The sequence below is a fragment of the Erithacus rubecula genome, assembly GCF_903797595.1.
Source record: "Erithacus rubecula genome assembly, chromosome: 3".
Lineage (NCBI taxonomy): Eukaryota > Metazoa > Chordata > Aves > Passeriformes > Muscicapidae > Erithacus > Erithacus rubecula.
In genome coordinates, this window is record NC_136689.1 from 84638955 (window position 1) to 84658840 (window position 19886).

General features: G+C 41.4%; 1 protein-coding gene across 6 annotated transcripts in view; it reads right to left on the reverse strand.

Annotated features, from left to right (window-relative positions):
• The window catches only part of PTPN3 (protein tyrosine phosphatase non-receptor type 3), a 154640-nt gene that overhangs the window by 99648 nt on the left and 35106 nt on the right, over positions 1 to 19886 (reverse strand). The window contains exon 1 of one of the 6 annotated variants that reach the window (XM_079300263.1): positions 16892 to 17092. The exons of 3 other annotated variants lie outside the window; for them this stretch is intronic. The gene's annotated coding sequence lies outside the window, so the exon portion shown is untranslated. Of the gene's footprint in view, positions 1 to 2927; positions 2948 to 16891; positions 17093 to 19886 lie in introns of those variants that run through there. 2 more of the 6 variants (XM_079300264.1, XM_079300262.1) reach the window with 2 other exon arrangements.

Sequence of the window (19886 nt, forward strand, 5' to 3'; positions counted from 1 at the left end):
GCAAGTCTCCTCAATCTTGTATTTGCAAGGTTGTTAAAACTCCCAAGTGCAGCCAAGATCACATAATTTATAAAATTAAACCACCTCATTTTTGAGAATGCATCCCTATGTATCAATGCTGCTAGTTTTCAGGGTTTATAATTCAGAGGCTAGTTTGGTTTTTAAGTTTCAAATCGTTCAGTGCACAAGACAATGCCCAGCATTTTCAAACACACACACACCAGATTTACTTTTGCCAAGTAAATCTGACATTCTCCAAGCCTTTCTATTTCTAATTTCTATTCCTGGCTGGCAGGTAGAATATTTATCTACTTCCCACAAAGCAATCTTAGCATGCTGTGGCAACCGATTACAGAGGAATGCAGGCACTAGGCCAGCACTGCTGGTTTATACTGAAACAGGAGCAAAAAAGGGAGAGCTCTTCTTACAGCACTGAGATCTGGTATCTCTCCCAGTTTCCTCACTGATCAGCACTTCTGCAAGGCACAGGCAATGGGCAATGGCTCCCCACAGGCAAATTCCTCAAAACCTAATGTAGAAGGGCTGGGAGAGCTAGAGGGGATTTGACTGCATTGTTTCATCACGTTCTGTGAATTATGATCACAGAACAGCTGGAATGAAAAATAGGACAGAAGTCCACTACTAATAATGTTTTTTACCTTCATGTTTCTTTCATGACCCAGCAATACACCAGAAGTGCATTTTAAAGGAAAGGCATCAAAACAAGGACTACTTGACAACACAGTACTGTTCTAATTTTGCTTAAGACTAGTCAATTGACCAAAAGTAAGCAGTACAGCAAATCAATGACAAAACAGCCTTTTTTCCTGGAAATAACTGATCATCATGAGAGCTTTAAAGGAAAAATTAATTTGAAATGGGTTCTTCAATGTCATCAAGCTTATTTTACCTTAGCAACTGAATAAAACAGATTAACAACTTGATTTTGAAAGCTATTAGCTAAACCTTTAGATAGATCTCTAATATTTAAGCTTATGCTGCAATCAGTTACAAAGGTAATGACCCCTATTCCAGATTGTCTACCCTAAATTACACCTAAATAAAAATACTCGGCTTAGTCTATTTAATCTTAATTGCTTTCCTAGTGCAAAATGTACCCTGCCATGACCAAGTAAGTGGTCTGCTTGCCCACGAGAGCTTTCTGAATGGGACATCAATATTTACACATGCTGAATGCTCTCAACTGCTACCTGATCTTTGAAATCAAAGTGCAAATTCTGACCTACACCACATACACTTTCCTACGATTAATAAAACCTAGTATTTCACCCAAGCAAGTTTGTCCCTTACAAAAATGGGGTGGGGATTCAGCTTCAGCATGCACTGCAAATTAACTGCTAAATCTAGCCAAAACTTGCAAGGTATGTAACCTTCAACCGGGTTAAATTCGTACAGCAGCATAGAGTCCCCCTCTTGAAGCAATACAAGAAGAACAGAAATTCTTTCAAAGTACAGGCAATTTGCAAGACTGGAAAGAACAATTGGTGGGATGGTTTTGCTGGGGACTGAATGCAATGACAAACTTGTTGCCTACCCTAAGTCAGCAAACACAAAGCAGCCAAAAGGAATCACAGCAGCATGTTTGGAAGGGAGGTCTAAGAGAACTTCATAGCAGAGCTCTGGCTGGAAAGCATTTCAAAACCTTGAGGAAAAATCAAAAAGCAAATACTTCCTGGTCAATTTCTTATCACATTCATGAAGAAAGAGCTCCCCTTTCCATAAATTTTAAAAGCATTATATCAGATGATGTTCAAATGTAAAAATAAATCAGAACTGATAAGACTAATTGAATCAGGAACTACTGCAGGCTCTGAAGAATACAGGGGGTTTCAAGTATAATAAGCAGAAGACCAGACATAAAAACAAGTACTGAATGAATAAAAACATAAGGGAATGGAACAAAGCAAATGGTAACATGAGTATGACAACCATGCAGAGACTGGAAGAAGAATAAATTAGATGAGATAGTGAAGGGGAATTACCTGGCATCTTTAAAAAACTGACTGAAGTTTGCCCCGAAGAACTGGCTCAGTGCCAGACAAAAAAGAAAAATGTATTTAGGATTTGTACAAATTCCTACTACCACCATTTAAAAAAAAAAAAAAAAAAAAAGAAAAAAGGAGACAACTTAAGCCAAACATCAATTATTGTAAAATTAAATACGGTGTTTGAGGCATTTTTTTGGTTTGAGGTTTTCTTGGGAGGTCATGTTTGCTTGGTTTTTCAAATGTCCATTAAGTTCCAGTTATCTTTTGTGGGTTTCCCTTCATAAATGTTAGATAGTATGATTTCATGCGGAGTCTGAAGTGCTTCCTTGACAACACCTCATTTTAGTCCCAGCCAGTCTCAAGAAATGTTATCGACACAGCTGGGTAAGGAGTCAGATGCATCTCATTCATCTGGCATTCTCTTACTACTGAATTTGTCACCTTTTTCTCCAACATGACTCAAATTATTTGTGTGCAGACAGCTAACAGTGACCACATACACACATTAACTTCTGTGCCAGATGTGCACTACTACACTTAACTGCACGACTTAACATCTTGTTTTACAGATAAAAGTTTGGCCTGCCACATGATGATTTTGCCATCGTTCCCTTTTAATGCTCTGAGACCAGCTCCTCAGCTCCACATTATTAATATCTCCAGAAGAACAAGGATTACAACTCTTTCTGGCAGTATTATTACAACCATCATCACAGAACATACTAATTAATTTCTTCTATCCCAAGCTTTCAGTATGCAACAGTTTAGCAAACTATCACCTTCTTACCTCCAAGAACTTTTTGCTCAATGACCAATATTAAACCATGAAGGAAAAAACTGGCCACATTGTTAAAGATGTAGAAACTTAAACTGTACCGTAGTGTACTAAGCTTGTAAGAAAGAAATGTACATTCTTACTTGTGTAAGTGGAATCAGAGGAATCATACTGTAATTTTCTTCAGAAAAAAAACCCAAAACTGTTTTGATCAATTAATCAAACCATTGTAAAGCAAAAAGAGTAGAATATTAATAGAGTTGAAGTAAAATGAAATCCTTATGAGGCTGCAGCACTTTTTCCTAAATTTAGAAGTCCATCTACTACTAAGAAATTGAGTAGTACAGCAACCATTAAAAATGCAGTAAAGAAATGATTAAAAAATGCAGATTTCAGATGGCTACTTCCCTGGTTTTCAGCCATGCAAACCCCCAAAGGAGGGTTTAAAACTGAGCTTGGCAGCGAAGCCTGGCTGTGCTGTCGCAGTGGCACCCCAGAAGCGCGGCTGCAGGGCCCCAGCCCAGCGCCGCGGGGCGCCCCGCGCCGGGAACGCGGAGCTGCGAGCTACTCATTAACCAGGGCCGGGCAGGCGGCTCCCGAACGCCGCCCGGAGATGGGTGTTCCCAGAGCACCTGCGACCGAGCTAGCACAGCGGGATCACCCTCTGGCTCGGAACAAACCCCAGGGAAAGCCTGCGGGCCGCCTGCCCCGGGACAGTGCGCTCAGTGCCGGCAGCAGGCGTCAAAACCACCAGCTCTTCTACCTTAGGAATAATGCCCTTCCCTGCCCGGCCAAGGGGAGCCGTCACCTAAATTAAAATATTTGTAATCGTGCAAACAGTAGTTAATGATAAACCCAGCTATGCAGAGGAAGGTGACAGCACACCAGTGCCTGGAGCAGCGCTGCTTGAACACGGTCTGTGATGGCTGCAATTCTGCAGTCGTGGAAAAATAGGAAACTTCTACATCAAACATCTCTTCTCAGAGGCAAGCACAATGCAAACACCTTGCTGCCCACTTCAAGAGCAGGTCCTAAAGTGGTTAGGTGACAGGAAAACAAAAAAGTAGGGCTGATCTAAATGCAACAAAAATAAAGATAACAAATAATTTAAACAAGCAACAAAGTAGTTGCTCATTAGTAACACCAGGTTAAAAAACACAAGGTTTTCATTTAGAGAAATGCTGACCTTGTAACTGTTTTCCTGCCTGCTTGAAATACTTCTACTAGCTTAATGAAAAAAAAAAAATCAGAAAGAATCTGAGGAGTCATTATAAAACAGGCTTTTGAAGTATATCCATATACATGTGCTCCTCTTCTATTGCAAAGTTAAGCACCAGAAACATCATCTAAAACTTGCTAAATATACTCAAGCCAAACCAAGTAGTCCTTGCACCAAATTTTACATGCAAATCAGTCACAGGTTAACATAAAAGATTTTGAATATTTAAGTATACTTTTCCATGATGTAGCTTACAGGATTTTGTTATCTCCAGTAAGAGATCCGTAAGTTCCACTCTGAAAGCCAGGTCTAAATTGTTGTGCAGCACTGCATAGATTTCACATAATATATGCACAGACATCAGGATTATTTCCTGAACCAATAGACAGCAGAATTACCTTGGCAAAATTTGAAAGGCTAACTTGAAATGTCACACAGGGAATGCCAACAGATTACATTGACTTTGTAACAATTGCTACAATGAACTGCTGGGACAAAATCAAAAAGACTTACACCAGGAAGGCCAATCACTATAGCTGGCCAATTTGGAAAACAGACAGAAAAGCAAAAGAAAAAAAAAAAAAAAAAAAAAGACAACAGACTAAAAGAAAAACAAAGAAAAAAAAAATCACCAACAAAAAATATCCAGAAACCAACTACAAACAGGATATGTCTACCTCAAAGTGTTTTGAAACAAATACAGCTACACCATTTATAAGCTTGTCTTAACATGCTCAATTTGTTCTGCAACAAATATATCAATATATATGTAATTTTCATACATATACATACACACCATGCTGTCAGCCATAAAATCTTCATTCAGGTATTCATCGTTTACATGTTACCAATAATAAAGGGGTGGGGAAGTATTTGCTACTAATAGTCAAATGCTTTCTGATTAGGTTTGAAACTAGGTGTTTAAACCCTACTCAAGCAGTATTGTGTGCATCAAGCAAACCTTTACAGGATTTATCCTCACTAAGAGCTTCTTCTGCTCTCAGGTATGTAATAATAACTGAGTATCAGCATTATAGCTATTTCTCTAATATAAAACAACAACGTAAATTCTTTTAGTAAGTTTATCATTGTGTACTGGAAACAGTATTGCATTATGGTCTGATTTCCCACATTTGTTCTCAACAGAAAAACTATCCTTTATTTTAACAAGATTAATGTAATTTCTATTATGCTACCACAAATATTTTATAAAAACATGGCTATATATGACCTAGATCCCAGAATCATAGAAAAAACTAGGTTGAAAGGGACCTCTGGAGATCATCTAGTCTAACTGTTCCTGAAAGTAGGGCTTTAAAATAGATTTTCCAAGGTTTTATCAGGTCAAACCTTGAATGTTTGCAGCAAGGAAGACTTCAATACTTTTCTATATAATATATTCCAAGAATTAAGTAGTTCTCAAAGTAAATTATTTTTTCCCTGACATACAGGCATCTAATAAAAAAACAAAAACACAAACAAAATGAAAAAACCCCAGTAAACTGTTTTTTGTACCCTGCAAATAAAAGCAGAATGATAGAATTAAATATCTGCAGAATATTTATTTCAAGTAACTACAGGTCTATAACAGATAAAACTGGTCAAGTCCTATGTTTATTATTAAATAATTTGGTAATATACCAGTGATCTCTTTTGGTAACTCTGGCACTATCCACTATCCTAAGAGAGTCACATAGGCATTCCCGGATGCCTCTGAGCATGCACCTACTACTACTCTCATCTCTTAGGATTCCAAGCTGCCAGCTCTCCAAGCATGAGACCTTCCCCTCTTCTCCCAGATTCCAAGCCTTTGTCCCCCACATTCCTCTGTAGTGCCAGTCTTGCCCAGCCATCAGACAAAGGATGTAGAGAGCACCAGTGCAGGTAGTGACTGAACATAAGTCAAGCACCTGCCCACTCTCTGCCCTGTGAGCAAAGCAATACAGACATCTGCAGAGCCTCTCACAGAAGCCCCAGCCCTAGGGTAGGCAGTAACCTCTATATAGCTCACAGCCAGATGTCTAAGACATGACACATAAAAAATATGTTGAAACCAAAAGGACCAAACATTACTGGTGCAGGGATGAACAACCAGCATGCTTTTGAAACAGCAAAACTCAGGAGTGAAGTGTTTATTTGACCCAGTGTTGCTGGAGGTCAGCTGACAGAAATCAGAATTAAAGCATATGAAGAAACACAAACTTGCAGCTCATTTACTCATCACACATCAACTGCCAAAAGAGATCTCGATTGATGGAAAGGAAGGACATTAATAAAGCCAGGCTCCTCATGCTGTCTAACCTTATCTGCTGGCGAGAGGCACATTTGCTGATTGCCTTGAAGTTGCCTCTAATCAATCCAGTAAAACAGGCTTTTTTATTACCCATGTTAAAAGTTCAACTTTGCCTTATAACACACAGATAGTTGTAAAGCCAGTTTTTCTCCACACTGCCAGAAAAGCAAAGCAAATGTGCTTGAAGGAATGCTGCAAGCTATCTCTAAGCAAGACAGGCCATTTCACAGCTCTGGGTACTGGCATGTGGCAGCTGAGGACCACTGATAAACACAGGACTCCTGCAGTGCTGTGACCATCCACACAACTGAGGGGACACCTACAGCAACACTTTCTTCAGAGTTTCTGCAACATTGTGCCTGCAATCTACTTCTGTAAAAAAAGTTATAAGGATAAGCATAGCATCTTGAGCTAAGATGTAACTTAACTGAATAAACCAAGCCTTCTAGTATCTAAAAGGGGGCTACAAAGAGAGATGGAACCTTTCACACAAGCATAGTGACAGGACAAAGGGGAATGCCTTTAAACTAGGAGAGAGTAGGTTCAGATTAGATATTAGGACAAAATTCTTCCCCATGGTGGTGGTGAGGCAGTGGATGCCTCATCCTTTAAAGTATTCAAGGCCAGGCTGGATGGGGGTTTGAGCAACCTGTTCTAGTGGAAGGTGTCCTTGCATACAACACAGAGGTTGGAAGCGATCTTTAAGGTCCCCTCCAACCCAAACCATTCAATGATTCTATGATGATAAACACTGGAGAAGACAGATCACGTTTGGTGCTTACATTAATGTGTTTATAAATGTCTGAGGCACAGAAGACAGCGTGGCAAACATGGGTCAAAAACCATCTACTTTTGCTTTTGGTAAATGAGGTGACAATAAAGCTGCAGTGCTGGACACTTGGGAGACTAAGCAACGTGCAGATTTATTTCCTTCATATCCAGTTAACACAGCTTGCAGTTGCCTTTGGCTGCTTACTTTGACACCCAAAAGAGAATTTTTAAGCTAGTTGTTCTATACTGGGAAAGACTGACTTCCGGGGTAATCAGGAAAACAAAAAGCAAAACCAAACAAGGAGGATTGCAGTACACAAGACACTTCTCCAAGTCAGTCCAAAGTAGCGCACACTGGTTAACAAGTAACAGAGGTTGTAACTGATAATAGTAACAAAGTCAAACTTGCTCCGGAGAGTACGTGGTGACAGAGCTAACCTCAGACCCCAATACAACCGATTCTAGAGACTTGCTTTCAAGACCACATTAATTAATCTCTTAAAATTCCATTTTCATAGCATATTATACTTCAAAACTTCTTTAAATAAAGGGTCAGGGTCCTTATTCATAAGCTAAAGAAATTGGTGAACACATCATGAGAAAAGCTGGTTTCCTGCATAAAACAATCACAAAACCTCTGCAATTCTTTTGCTCCAAGAAGATGGAAGGTTGTTTTGAAGAAACGTTATTTGTGTTTTCAGAATCAAGAAGTCAACATAAATAAGAAGTTGTTATTCCAGGGATCAATTACCTTTATCAGAATCATAGAATCATTTAGGCTGGAAAAGATCTCTAGGATCTTCAAGCCCAGTCATTAGCCTAGCACTGACACCACTAATCCATGTCCTTAAGTGCCACATCTACATGCCTTTTAAACATCCCCAGGGATGGTGACTCCACCATTTCCCTGGACAGCCTGTTCCAAAGCTTGCTGAATCGCTTGGTGAAGAAAATTTTCCTAATTCTGAATATGCCAAACTTCATATTCCACTGCATCACTGTTTGACGACCACAAGATCTTTAATGTCTCCCAAGTCAGATAAATTTGTTTAGAAACCAAGCACAGTTAGATGAATGACACTCACAGTAAAATCAAGTGTACTGTTATCTCAGGATCTAAAGCCAATATATATCAACATGTAATAAACAGGGTTTACCAATTTACCACTGATTTTAAAAACTGTGTGATTGTGTTCTTCTGTTCATAGTGACAAGGAGACATATTTGTGATGCTGCAATCCTATACAATCTGCTCCAACAGAAGTATGATGTTCCAGATTCATTCCAGGGAGATAGGACCTGCTGTACACAGTGCACTGGCAAGAAGGAAATGCTGTTGGCCAGTGCAGGCTCTGTAAGTGAACAGTAATGGGACACTTGCATGATTATATCAGTGATTTGGTCAAAATCAACACATATCACATGAATGAATTGAAAGATTAAATATTCATCCAAAAAATAATAAAGCACTACCTGTTAAAAAAAAAACATAAGACAAAAAAAACCCCACAAAACACACAACCCACAACTTTTCCCACTACTAAACACTAAATAACTTCCTAGTTACCAGAGCCACTGTGCTTCCTTTAATCCTGGAGCCTTACCAGCTGCCAAGTGCCAAATCACCAGCTTCCTTAAGACAGGTACCTTTGCTCCAGAAGTGCATTTTCAATATATATAGGAAGCACACTAACTAACCAAAGCTGGAGAATAAACTTAAATAACATTGAATTTTATACAGAAAGCTACAATTAGGACAGCTGCTTTACCACAAGAGTATTCTGGGGAGTTCTTAAAATATGTCAGGCAGTTTTGGTTTCTTGTCATATCAGTAGTGCTCCCTGAATGGTGTGGTCCCACAGAAATTTCCTCCACTTATTAAACTTCCTGGCAACTACTTCAAAGAAAAACTGTATTGCTAAAGTCAAACAAATCTGAAAGCAAGAAAAAAATTCCATCGAGGCTGCAAATATAAGACCCTACACCTATGTGCAGTCTTATTAAAAACTGTTAATTTAATGTACACAAAGTACAGCATCACAAGTATTTTCACAAATTAGGAGTTGGCTAATATTTGCACATCTGAATTTTCTCAGTGATACCTCAAATTGCCTACACTTTTGGAGTAAACCAGAAAGCATTGATTCTACCCCAAATTGTTCACAATTCTAAGTTGTAAACAAATATTGGATTTTTATCACTGGATTGTAACATTCTATGAAACAGTCATCAAATGCTGCATACCTCTCCAAGCAACCCATGCTGCCTTGTTCTACTTTTGCCTTGTTAAAATTGTTTTATTAAATACATGGAAAACTTAGTTTTTTTAACTAAGCAGTCATGCATGGCTAAATTCTTAGCAACCTTTTCAGGTACCATGCAAAATAAACTACACTTACAAAATCATGCTGTGAAGATAGAAAGGTTTATGATCACTAAAACAATAACGTCTTTCTATAAAAATATTCCCAAAAGACATGATCTCTTTTCAAACTAATTATTAATAGAATAATGAACAAGACAATATTTAGAATGGCTTATGCTTTACCCAAAGTCAAGCTCACCATGAGTTTCCATCAAGTGAAAATTGTGACATTTTTTTTAGGCATCTGAAAATATCATTGACAAAAGTGACAATGGGAAGAACAGATACTAAAATGGCAACCAGGTTGACACTATTTTTAATACAGGAATTGTTCTAATAAACAACTGCACCAATTCACAAATGGAGAAAACCAAGATTAAAATTGAGTTAGGCATAGGAAAGGGTGGAAATCTTAATCAAACACCAGTAGTCTGGGCAAGTCTGTGTGAAAGAGGAAGCTATCAGAGTTCAGTAATTTTATCCCCTTAAAGACTTTTGACAATTAACACAACCACGGATACACTGAACCCAAAAATAAGAAGCTAGGGACATCACAAAGATTTGAGCTATACCATAACTATGAACTTAATGCACTCAGTAGGGCAGGATGTCAGACAAATGTTTTTAAACAAGTATCCAAAGTTCTTTAATAAATCTTTACTGTGTATATATATATATATACACACACACATATACATATTCAGATATACATAGAGAGAGATACATATAGATATATAAATATGGCTAGAAGCATGTGCAAAAAATAGAAATTATGCCATCCTACAACAACCCCTGAAACCCAATAAGGACAGCTTGTGCTCACGAAGTTGTTCAATGCCTTTCTTTCCTACAGTAAACATGGGCTCCCATATTCTGAAAGAACAATGTAAAGATAAGGCAAGCTGTACTTGAACATGTGCTAACTGATCTTCAACTTGACCAAGGCACAGTCTGCTTTATCTGCAGGCTCTTAATGTGTTAGTTAGATATCAGCAACACAGTCAAGAGATACTTCTTCCAGACAAACCACTAACACTGAAACCATGGCAAAAAAAAAATATACTTGCATGTCCTTAACTTCAGGTACATGTCCAAATCTGCCTCCACCAAAAGCTGTGCCTCTATCTACACAATTATAGTTCCAGAAGCATAGTCCTGGCCCATCTATATAAGAATATGCAAAAAGAAAGCCAAATCACAAAAATTATATGGAAAGCATTTAGAGTGACACAGATGTAGAAACTGAATAAAATTGCACGGACATCCAATACCTAGGATAAAAACCTTAAGTTCAAAAAAAATGAAAAAACCCCACATCAAAGCTGAGCAAAACTGCAGAGATCAGACCTCTGCATACTTGGGCCAATCCCTGGGGAACACCCCATGTTGAACAAGATGCTCCACAGTCACAGAACTGTAGGCAAACAACACAAGAACAACACTACAGTACGAAATCCCACATGTATTTAAGTCACAGCTCAGGCTCACAGCTTTGATTCATAAAACGCGTCATTGCAGAGAGCGTAACTGTATCACATAACTTGCTAGGGAAACAGCCATGGTTACTCATCACAGCTTGGTGTTATGAGCCTCTGGCTTTCCATAACACTGCACACACCAGATTAAAATCTCTCCGGGGGTGGAGGGAGAGGATAGCAGGAAATCAATGAACAAGATGTCAAATCATAATTACTTTCATACTTCAAAGTGCAAATAAAACAGCATTTGACTTAGTAGTGAAATACTTCACTGTTGATTTCAGCTGCTTACAGCTGCTCCTTCTCTAAAACTATTTTTTAAAGTCTTGCTCAGACTACGAAAGGAAAAAAGTCTGGTTCAGAATAAATAATAAATTACTTGAAAAGAAAAGGGCTTTGTGCATCTTGCTATACAAAACCTTAAAAAGTAGCTTTACTTAGTGCACGTGCATGTTTAATTCGACGTTTAAACCATATTGTTGAGGCACAAGCCCTGGTTAGTACTACTGGCACTGGTCAGAAACACCAAAATTAGAGGTACCACCAAAACACTGCAACTGTATTTGCCAGCTATGAAGGCTGAAGCATTTTACGATCCCACAAAAACTTTACCATTACTACTTCTTCAGAAGATATAAAAGTGAAGCATATTTTGTACTGTCCATCTTAACATCAGAAATTAAATATTTTAGCTTGTTTGAAAGGTTATATGAACTGAAAGAAAGAGTACACAATTGCAGTAGGACAAAGAGTTGGAATAACTTTCTGTACAGCCAGTTTCCTTCTTCTTGCAGAGAACTTAAAAATACACTGATTTTACTTTCACCTTGAATAACTAAAAACTTCTTGAACTCCTTGTAAAACTTTATCTCTCACTAAGATAGCACATGTACAGGTTTGAATTGAGGACTGGCTTTTGCTTCACTTTTTATGAATTTCTATAAGCAACATGACTTTAACATTAGTGAGAGAGTTCCAAAAACAAAACTAGTGACTGAACCAAGAACCTTGTAACTGGTAAGTTACTACCTTCATACTTCACAGTATCAAGAATAATTACCTAGCCTATTTCAGAGTGCACCGGCCACTAGCTTGAATCAGTGAGATAAAAGCTGGTTGTTGACAAAGATGATAAAGCAGATGGCTGTGACAAGGGTTACTACCTTGCCTCTTGAAACATACTCACTGAATTGGTCAATACAAGCAAGCACGTGATTTATTAGCTTGGCCATATTTCAACTTTGTGATGCAGGGAAAAGCACCCATTTCACTTTTGGCAAAACAACACCTTGTAGAAAGCCTAACACTCCTGATAAAAAGGGATTGAGATCACTTATCTTGAAGAGTTCCTCTCAACTCCAAATTCTGAAAAACACAGTTTCCTCAACAGTGTTCTTAGTCATAATTCAAAGCTCAGGACACTCTCTCTCCCCCTCTAACATATGTTGCTGTCCTTGTATCAAACCTAAATTTGCCAAGAGAGGGAGCTGACGAAATTAGAGCCAATATAACAGATTAACTCATATGCTCATAGCATGCACAAGCTTCACTGCTTCTGGGATTTCTATTTTATTTGTAAAACTGCATTACTTGTCTAATGCTCTGTAATCTTCATATTGAAGAGGCATTTGAAGAAGTTTAACAGGGGGAATTTAGTCAGAGAGATACATCAGACAAGACCACTCATAATGATTTTCATTTCAAACAGAGGCCATTAGGATAATGTGCTGGTTCAGACTTAGGGACCTAGAGCCTGAAGAGATGCATCATTTATGCAGTGATATGCTCTCCTGTTAAATCAATGGTGACAGTTCCTGGACAGAAGAACTGCATTCCTTGAAAGGAGAAGTACTGTTATTGAATGGAGACGTGCTGAGAAGGGATAGTAAGACAACGTGAGACAAGAAGGCTCTCAAACCACAGAAGTGTGACAGACAAAGCCAGAGGAACCCTAAGACCAGTGAAGAGGCAGATACAAGCAGAACTGTACCTTTTCCAACATTTTTTTTCTGGAAATTCATTAAAAAATACCTTGCATCTTCCTGAGGAGTATCAGATGGATAATCTGTATTCCAAATGAATTCCAGAGCCCATATTTTGCTTGGACATCTCTAACTTGTAAGCCAAGAGCCCTTGGTAAGACTCAGGTGAACAACAGTACAGCAGCGCACCAAGAACCTACAAGGTTTTCAAGTCTCTCTTGATTCCTCCCGATCCAGAAGACAGGAACCCTTTGTTACCATTACTTATGTGTAATGTTTGGAAATCTAAACCAAAATCTAGCAGACAGGTACAACCAGACTTCAGCACCACAGTGATTTCAGGACAACTCAAGCAACCAAATTATGTACAAAGTGTCAGTGTTTTCTGCAGGGAGAAAACTCTTCAAGACTGTGAATAATGTTCCACAATGGGAAGAAAAATTAAGACAAAAAAATAGCTTTATAAAGCAAGCTATTAGCCAATGTTTTCTATAGTATCTGATTTCATAGCATTTCATGAATGCAAGGATATGAAAAGAAGAAAGAGAAGGAACACAATGTCCCATAGTGGGCACGTGACTAAGTTTCATATTACAATGCTAATAATAGAAATTAGAACTACTCAGTGAGGCTCAGTACATGCTGATTGAAGGCAATGGTATCTTAGGGTATGGGAAGATTAGAATAAATTATCTCAAGGTACGTCAGGACGAAACTTGCAGTGTATCTGTTACTCCAACTGCTTTTGTGCCTGCTCTTTCTCCTTAGAAAACATCTCAACAAAAGAACAACTTACCTCCCATAAATTCCCACTTGTCATGAGGAAAGCCCACATACACCTTCTGACTTTAGGCTTCAAGAACAAGACAACACTATAACTCATGGAAAGCATCCAGCTACTTGATACTGACACTTCCCTTGCCTGGATTAAATTACTCTGTCTCTCTCAAGAGACAACCCCAATTCAGAGTTACTTGACTGATTTCTATTCAAGTGAGCCATCCCATCCTCCAGCCCAAGGCATGGGATGCTTCCATCAGGGGCTAAAATGCCAGAGCTATGGGCTCTCATCAGTGTTGTGCCAAATTCCCAATGCTGATTAACATCATACACTCAACACCATGGAACAAAATGTACACTGCACTGCTACACATAGATAGCCAGAAGAGAAACCGATGCTACAAACACCAACAAATACAAGGAGGAAGCAAAATCTTTTTTTTTTTTGCTTAATGTACTCAAAGCTGTAGTTTTGGGACAGCTACCCACCCTCCTCCCACCCCCTCCCCGCCCCCCCCAAAAAGAGGTGCTCTCTCATTTTCCTGTGCAAACTCTTCAGTAGATGAGCACACACTATTGGCTCTGAGAGAAATCAGATCTCAAGTTCACAGTTATGAAGCTCAGGGAATGTACTTCTCAGTCAAAAAAACAAAGAAACAAACAAAAAAACCCACAGCACAAGGTTTGTATAAAATGTACAATGAGCATCTACCACATTTAAAACAGTGAAATAGATAACTGTGGTCTTCATCACCACTAAACTACATTTTACTTTTATCTGGTCAAGTTCTAATGAACAAATACCTCTATGCATAGATGTCAGGACAGCAAATATTATTTGTGAATGAAATGACAAAACAGAAGAACTGCTCACTGTACTGGCATTTAGTCCACCTTGGAGAATTCAACATTAATGACTTCAGTACACATGACTTTTGGTGTTGTACCTATGTAAGGCTACTCTTTCAGTGTCCATGTAAAGTGATCATTTACCCACCAGCATAAAAAGTAGGTCACAGCTTAGAAAAGTATGCACAACTGTCTCTGCTATAACACTGACTACTAAAAAAACAGTCTACTCAAGATCTTATGAAATCAGCTGATATTTTAGAGTCCTGGATAAATCATGAAAACATGATTTATCACATGATAAGTCATGAACATATTCAAGAAGATGATGATACTACCACTAGCGTTTTTGTTGCTACTGCCTACTGTTTTAAGCATATTACACCAATAATAAAAGATTATTAATTGAGAAGCAGTTATGGAACTGTGCAATTTAATAGCATATCACTTAACTATAGTTTTATCAGCATCTTACTTTGAGGGTAAAGAGTTAAGTAATATAAAGTACAACGTGTCACTGTGATATTATCCAAATTTATGTCCTAAAATAATGAACTGTCCCAGTCTTAGAAAATGCAAAAAGTTGATAATGGAAGCAGCAGAAATGCTCATTAAGTCAGAGAGAGAGACAACAAGTGTTAAGAGTTCTTCCAGGAATCCACTGTCAGCAATATTAGAGTGTTTAATGAAACAAAATTAATCTTATCATCACAAGTTGGTCCTTCAAATGAATTGTTCTGTTAAGTGTACTCAGAACTATGCAGAGTATTACGTTTTTTCTTCTGAATTAGAAAACAAAAATGTATTAGGTATTTGTCACCACCTATCAAGACATTTTTGCCACAGGACGATGCCAGAGAACGTCACTATCATAAAAATTTAGCACTTGTATTGCATTAGTGAGTGAGCCTCTCTAGGTATGGCAACTGAGCAGACCCTTCTTCCCCACAGCTCTGCTTGTTGACTGTTTCTCTTGTGATCAAAACCACTCAGGTAATAGGGAGAACTTGCTTCTTGTACAACTAGTTTCAGAAAATTTTGTTTTAAAAAAAGTGAAAGTGCAACTGCTCTCCAAAGCTAAGTAAGAATTCTACACACCTACATTAACTCTTTTAAAATAATCTTTCAATGCAACACTCTGAAAAGTTAATACTTCAGTAATATATTATTTCTAGTATAAAGACAGTTTGTGATGAACAGAGTATTAGTACCAATATTTAATAGCATTAAAGAACCAACTTGTTCTGCTTTATACTACATAGTCATCAGAGCAGTAGCAATTTGTGTGACAGGTGGAAGAGTGCCACAAGGGAAGCAACGATCCTAGCAGGGAAGACAAATCCCAACTGTATCTTTGAAAGAGAGGAAAGTAAGGAGCAACAGAAGGAGAAACTGACTAATTACTTCGGATAAGTTCAGACAAGAGAGGAAACGAGAAGTGCTGCAAGATGAATGAGAATTTTATATTAAAAGAAATGTCCTGTTTTACTGTTGTCGCATCTGTTCTGTAACACCAATGAGGAAAATAGTTGTCACACCGGACATACATGGATATATTATATATCTTAGATATATGAGATATTTCTGTATCTCCACAGGGCAAGCCAGCACCCAAAACGCCGAAAAGTATTCGCTGTGGAGCCTGTCCGGTCCGTGGTACTGTATCTCCGGGCTTTGGGGTTCTGATCCCCGGCAGACCCATCCGGGCAGGGACACGGGCAGGGACACGGGCAGGGACACGGGCAGGGATACGGGCAGGGACACGGGCAGGGATACGGGCAGTGCCGCTCTGCGCCCGGAGCGCTCCTCTCTCGTCTAAAAACCCCCGAGGCACCCGGGACTCGAGAATACTCTGAAGTCGGGTGCTCTGCCAGAAATCTGGCGGGGGGAAACGGGAACAGACAAGCAGCCAAACTCGCCCTACGTTAACCGGCAGCAAGGTGAGAGCAGGGGAGCCCGGGGACGGGACGGCACCTTCCCCGTGCCCGGCGCTAAACACACAAGGCGCGGAGCGGCACAGAAAAAGGAGGAGAACGCGGAGCGGAGCAGCGCCGCCCCCGAGGCCACGGCACGGCTCGGCACGGCTCGGCGGGCTGACACCCAGCCCGGCTCGGCCGCGCACCTCTCCGCTCACTTTCCCCGCGCCAGCCGCCGGCAGCAGCGCTCGCCCCCGCTCTCCCGAGGGGCCGGCGGACAGCCAGGCACGGCGCGGGGCCAGACCCGCCCGGGCACTCCGCCGCCCCGCCGAGGTGCAGGAGGAGGGAGGTGCGGGGGCGGCCCCGGCGGCACCGCCGCCCCCGCCTCCCGGAGGCGCCCCGGCGGCGCCAACTTTCCCCGCGCCCCGCGCGCTCCCGCCGCCTCGCCCGGTACCTGCCGCGCCGCCCCGCGCCGCCGCCGCCGCCCCGCTCCCCCAGGGGGCGCAGAAGGCCGTCACGGCCGTCGCGGCCGCCGCCACCGTGCGGAGCGAGGAGAGCAGGTGCGGAGCGCGGCACCACGGAGCCGATCCCGCTCCCGCCGCCGGCTCCGCTCCTGCGCTGGGCTGGGCGGGCGGGGCGCGGCCGGGCGGGGCGGGGCGCTGAGGAGCGCCCGCCGCCCGCGCTCGCCCCCTAGCGGCGGGAGCGCCCGGCCCGGGTCCGCCCGCCCCGCCGCCGCTCCCCCCTCCGGCTCCGCTCGGACCCCTTCGGCGCTTCCCGCCGGTTCCTCAGCGGGATGGCGGGGCTGGGGCTGGGGCTGGGGCTGCTCCCCCGGCTCCCTTCCCACCCCGCAGGACTGTCCCGCCGCCACCTGTTCCCTCGCGGCCGTGGTGGCCGCGGTCCCGCCCGGGTCCCTCCCTGCCCTCAGCTCTTCCCGGGCTGTGCCCGCTGCCAGCGCGGCACGGGGAGCTGTAGTGGCTGGCTCCAGAGTCTGGCACACCGCCGGCTGGCGGACCCTGCCAGGTGTCCCTGGTGCCATCGCCTGGGGAAGTAACGGGGCGACACAGGAGGTGCGAAGTGTCCCCTCAGCCCGCCCGCCCGCCTCCCCGCGGGACGAGGCCTGCCCAGCCCCGGCCGTGCCTCCCGCTCCCCTCGCGTGTCCCGCGCCATGCCCGGCCATCCGCTCGCGCCTGCAAGCGGAGTAGCTGTGCCAGAGCAACTCTACACCCGTGCTCATTAGCTGAGTCTTTCTGCGGCGCTAATTAGCTGAAGCAGAATGCCTCAATGGCCAAGCAAGCCCGTGGCATGTTTTCTCCGGTTTCAAAGAAATTTCCAGGTGTTTGGTCCTTGTGCCCTTGTGGCAAAGTTGTGCTAATGCGACTGTACGCGAGATCACTGGAACAGTCCGGGTTATAGTATTCAGAAAAACTCTCCAGAGCTGTGTGAATGGTGTTCTTCCGATATGTTTTGGCCCCTGCCTTCAGCCATCTCCCTTAACCCAAATGCAGGGGTGGGAGCAGGGAGAGAGTGAACCGATGCAGCAGAAGCAAGAGACCCAGATCCTGAAAAAAACTCCAAGAGACAAGCCCAAGAAAAGCATATCAGACAATTCCTTGACATAGGTGTATTGTTTCAAATTCCAAATTTGCTTTGCAAGCTTAGTTCAGGAACCTCTGTGCTACAGTACACAGTATAAATATGTCTGCTGTGAACATGGGGCATTCCAAAATGCAATTTAGCTCTTGCCATCTGCTCTTCTAGTGAGCCATTTCTTGGTATGCCATGTTCTTGGCTAGTTTGGGGAAAGTAACATGAAGGCAGCAGCTCTGGTGAAGGTAGAAGAATGGGAGCCAGTTTGAGCATGTCTACACAACACTGCCTCTCTGAATTTTAGTACTGGGAGGAGCGTGGCTATGTCACAGGTTTTCCCACCAGGTACAATGCCCACTGCTGCTCAGCACAGCTGATTCATTAGATTTTAAAGATTTCCTACAGGCGTCTCTGAATGGTTCTCTCTTATGCTCATGTTCACTAATATCTACCCTGAAAAGTGATCTATCCCAAATGTTTGAGGAAGCCATCTGATAATCTAATCTCCTGTCATCTATTAAAGGTACATAATTCTTCTTAATCTTCCATGCATTTAAGTCCTAATAGAATATTGATGGGCTTCATTCTATTTAACTGAGACTTAAAGTGAGAATTGCTAATTCTATAACATCGCTTCAGGATGTGAGCTTATTTAACTCTGGAACAGTAAGAGTGTTAAAAACCATTGGCATTGGCATCCCAAATCAGCCCAGTTGGTCAGTGTATTTCCATCAGAACTTTTCCTACTTAATAAGTGAAGATTAGACCCATCATCTAACACTTTGTGTCCCATGGAAGGAAGTTAAATTTTCTTCAAAGTGATACTCAGTATTTTCCAAAGTACTTTGCAAGCAACAGTCATCATCTTTTCCTTTAGAGAGAATGCAGGAAAACAGAGCTACATAACAAAAGCACAAAGGGAGCACGCCACCAAGGGCCAAGCTGCTGCTCCCCATATTGAAGGTTACTGCATCTTGCCCTTCACATAGTCCCATCAAATACTGTAGGAGCATTAATTCAGAGAGCCTATCCATTCCAATGAATCACAGTCAGGGCCTGACGATTTTAGAGATTAAATACAAGTGTATCATCTTTTGATTTAGTGGTGCAGTTCCTGGACTCAGGTCCAAATCTGTGCAGCAGACAAATCTTGAAGGAAATATGCAATCCCAGTCTTCCTCTGAGTTAAAACTATTACATATTTTATCAAGTGCTTTCAGTCATTCCAGTGAAGAAGGGTATCCCCCACTTTCGATTAAGAGTTGCAGATTTAATGGGAACAGACCACAGCTTTCTATTGCACGCAATTAATTTCAGCTTCAAAATTCTGTTCCTGGACAGCACTTTCCCAATTCCTTAACTTTTTGGAAAGGCAGAGAATCCTATTGTGATTAAGAGCATGGAAGAGAAAAAAGAATTTAATACTTAGTGTTGCCATACATGGGATACAATAGAAGCACTGTCCCTCACCAAGAGATGATTTGTCTCTCCAAATGTGGTACCAGCTTATAGCAAACACTTTTGTATGTGAATCCTCTACTCATCACCTATTTGTTAAAGTTGTTCTAAATTAGATAAATATTTAATTAATTAATATAGTGTAATCTATTTTCCTATCACATGAGCAAAAATGTGGGCAAGATACTAATTCCATGAGAATAACAACCTCAAGTTAGAAAGAAAAACCACTATTCCTCACAGAAAAAAAAAAAAAAAAAAACCATACCCCATAAAAACAAAAGGTTGTGTCTGTTATTTTCACCTTTTGTGGCTGAGGCATTATTATTTTCCATAATTACACAAACAAACTATCTTTTTGCAGGATCATCTCCCATTCACTGCATGTTTCCATGGCTGCTTCA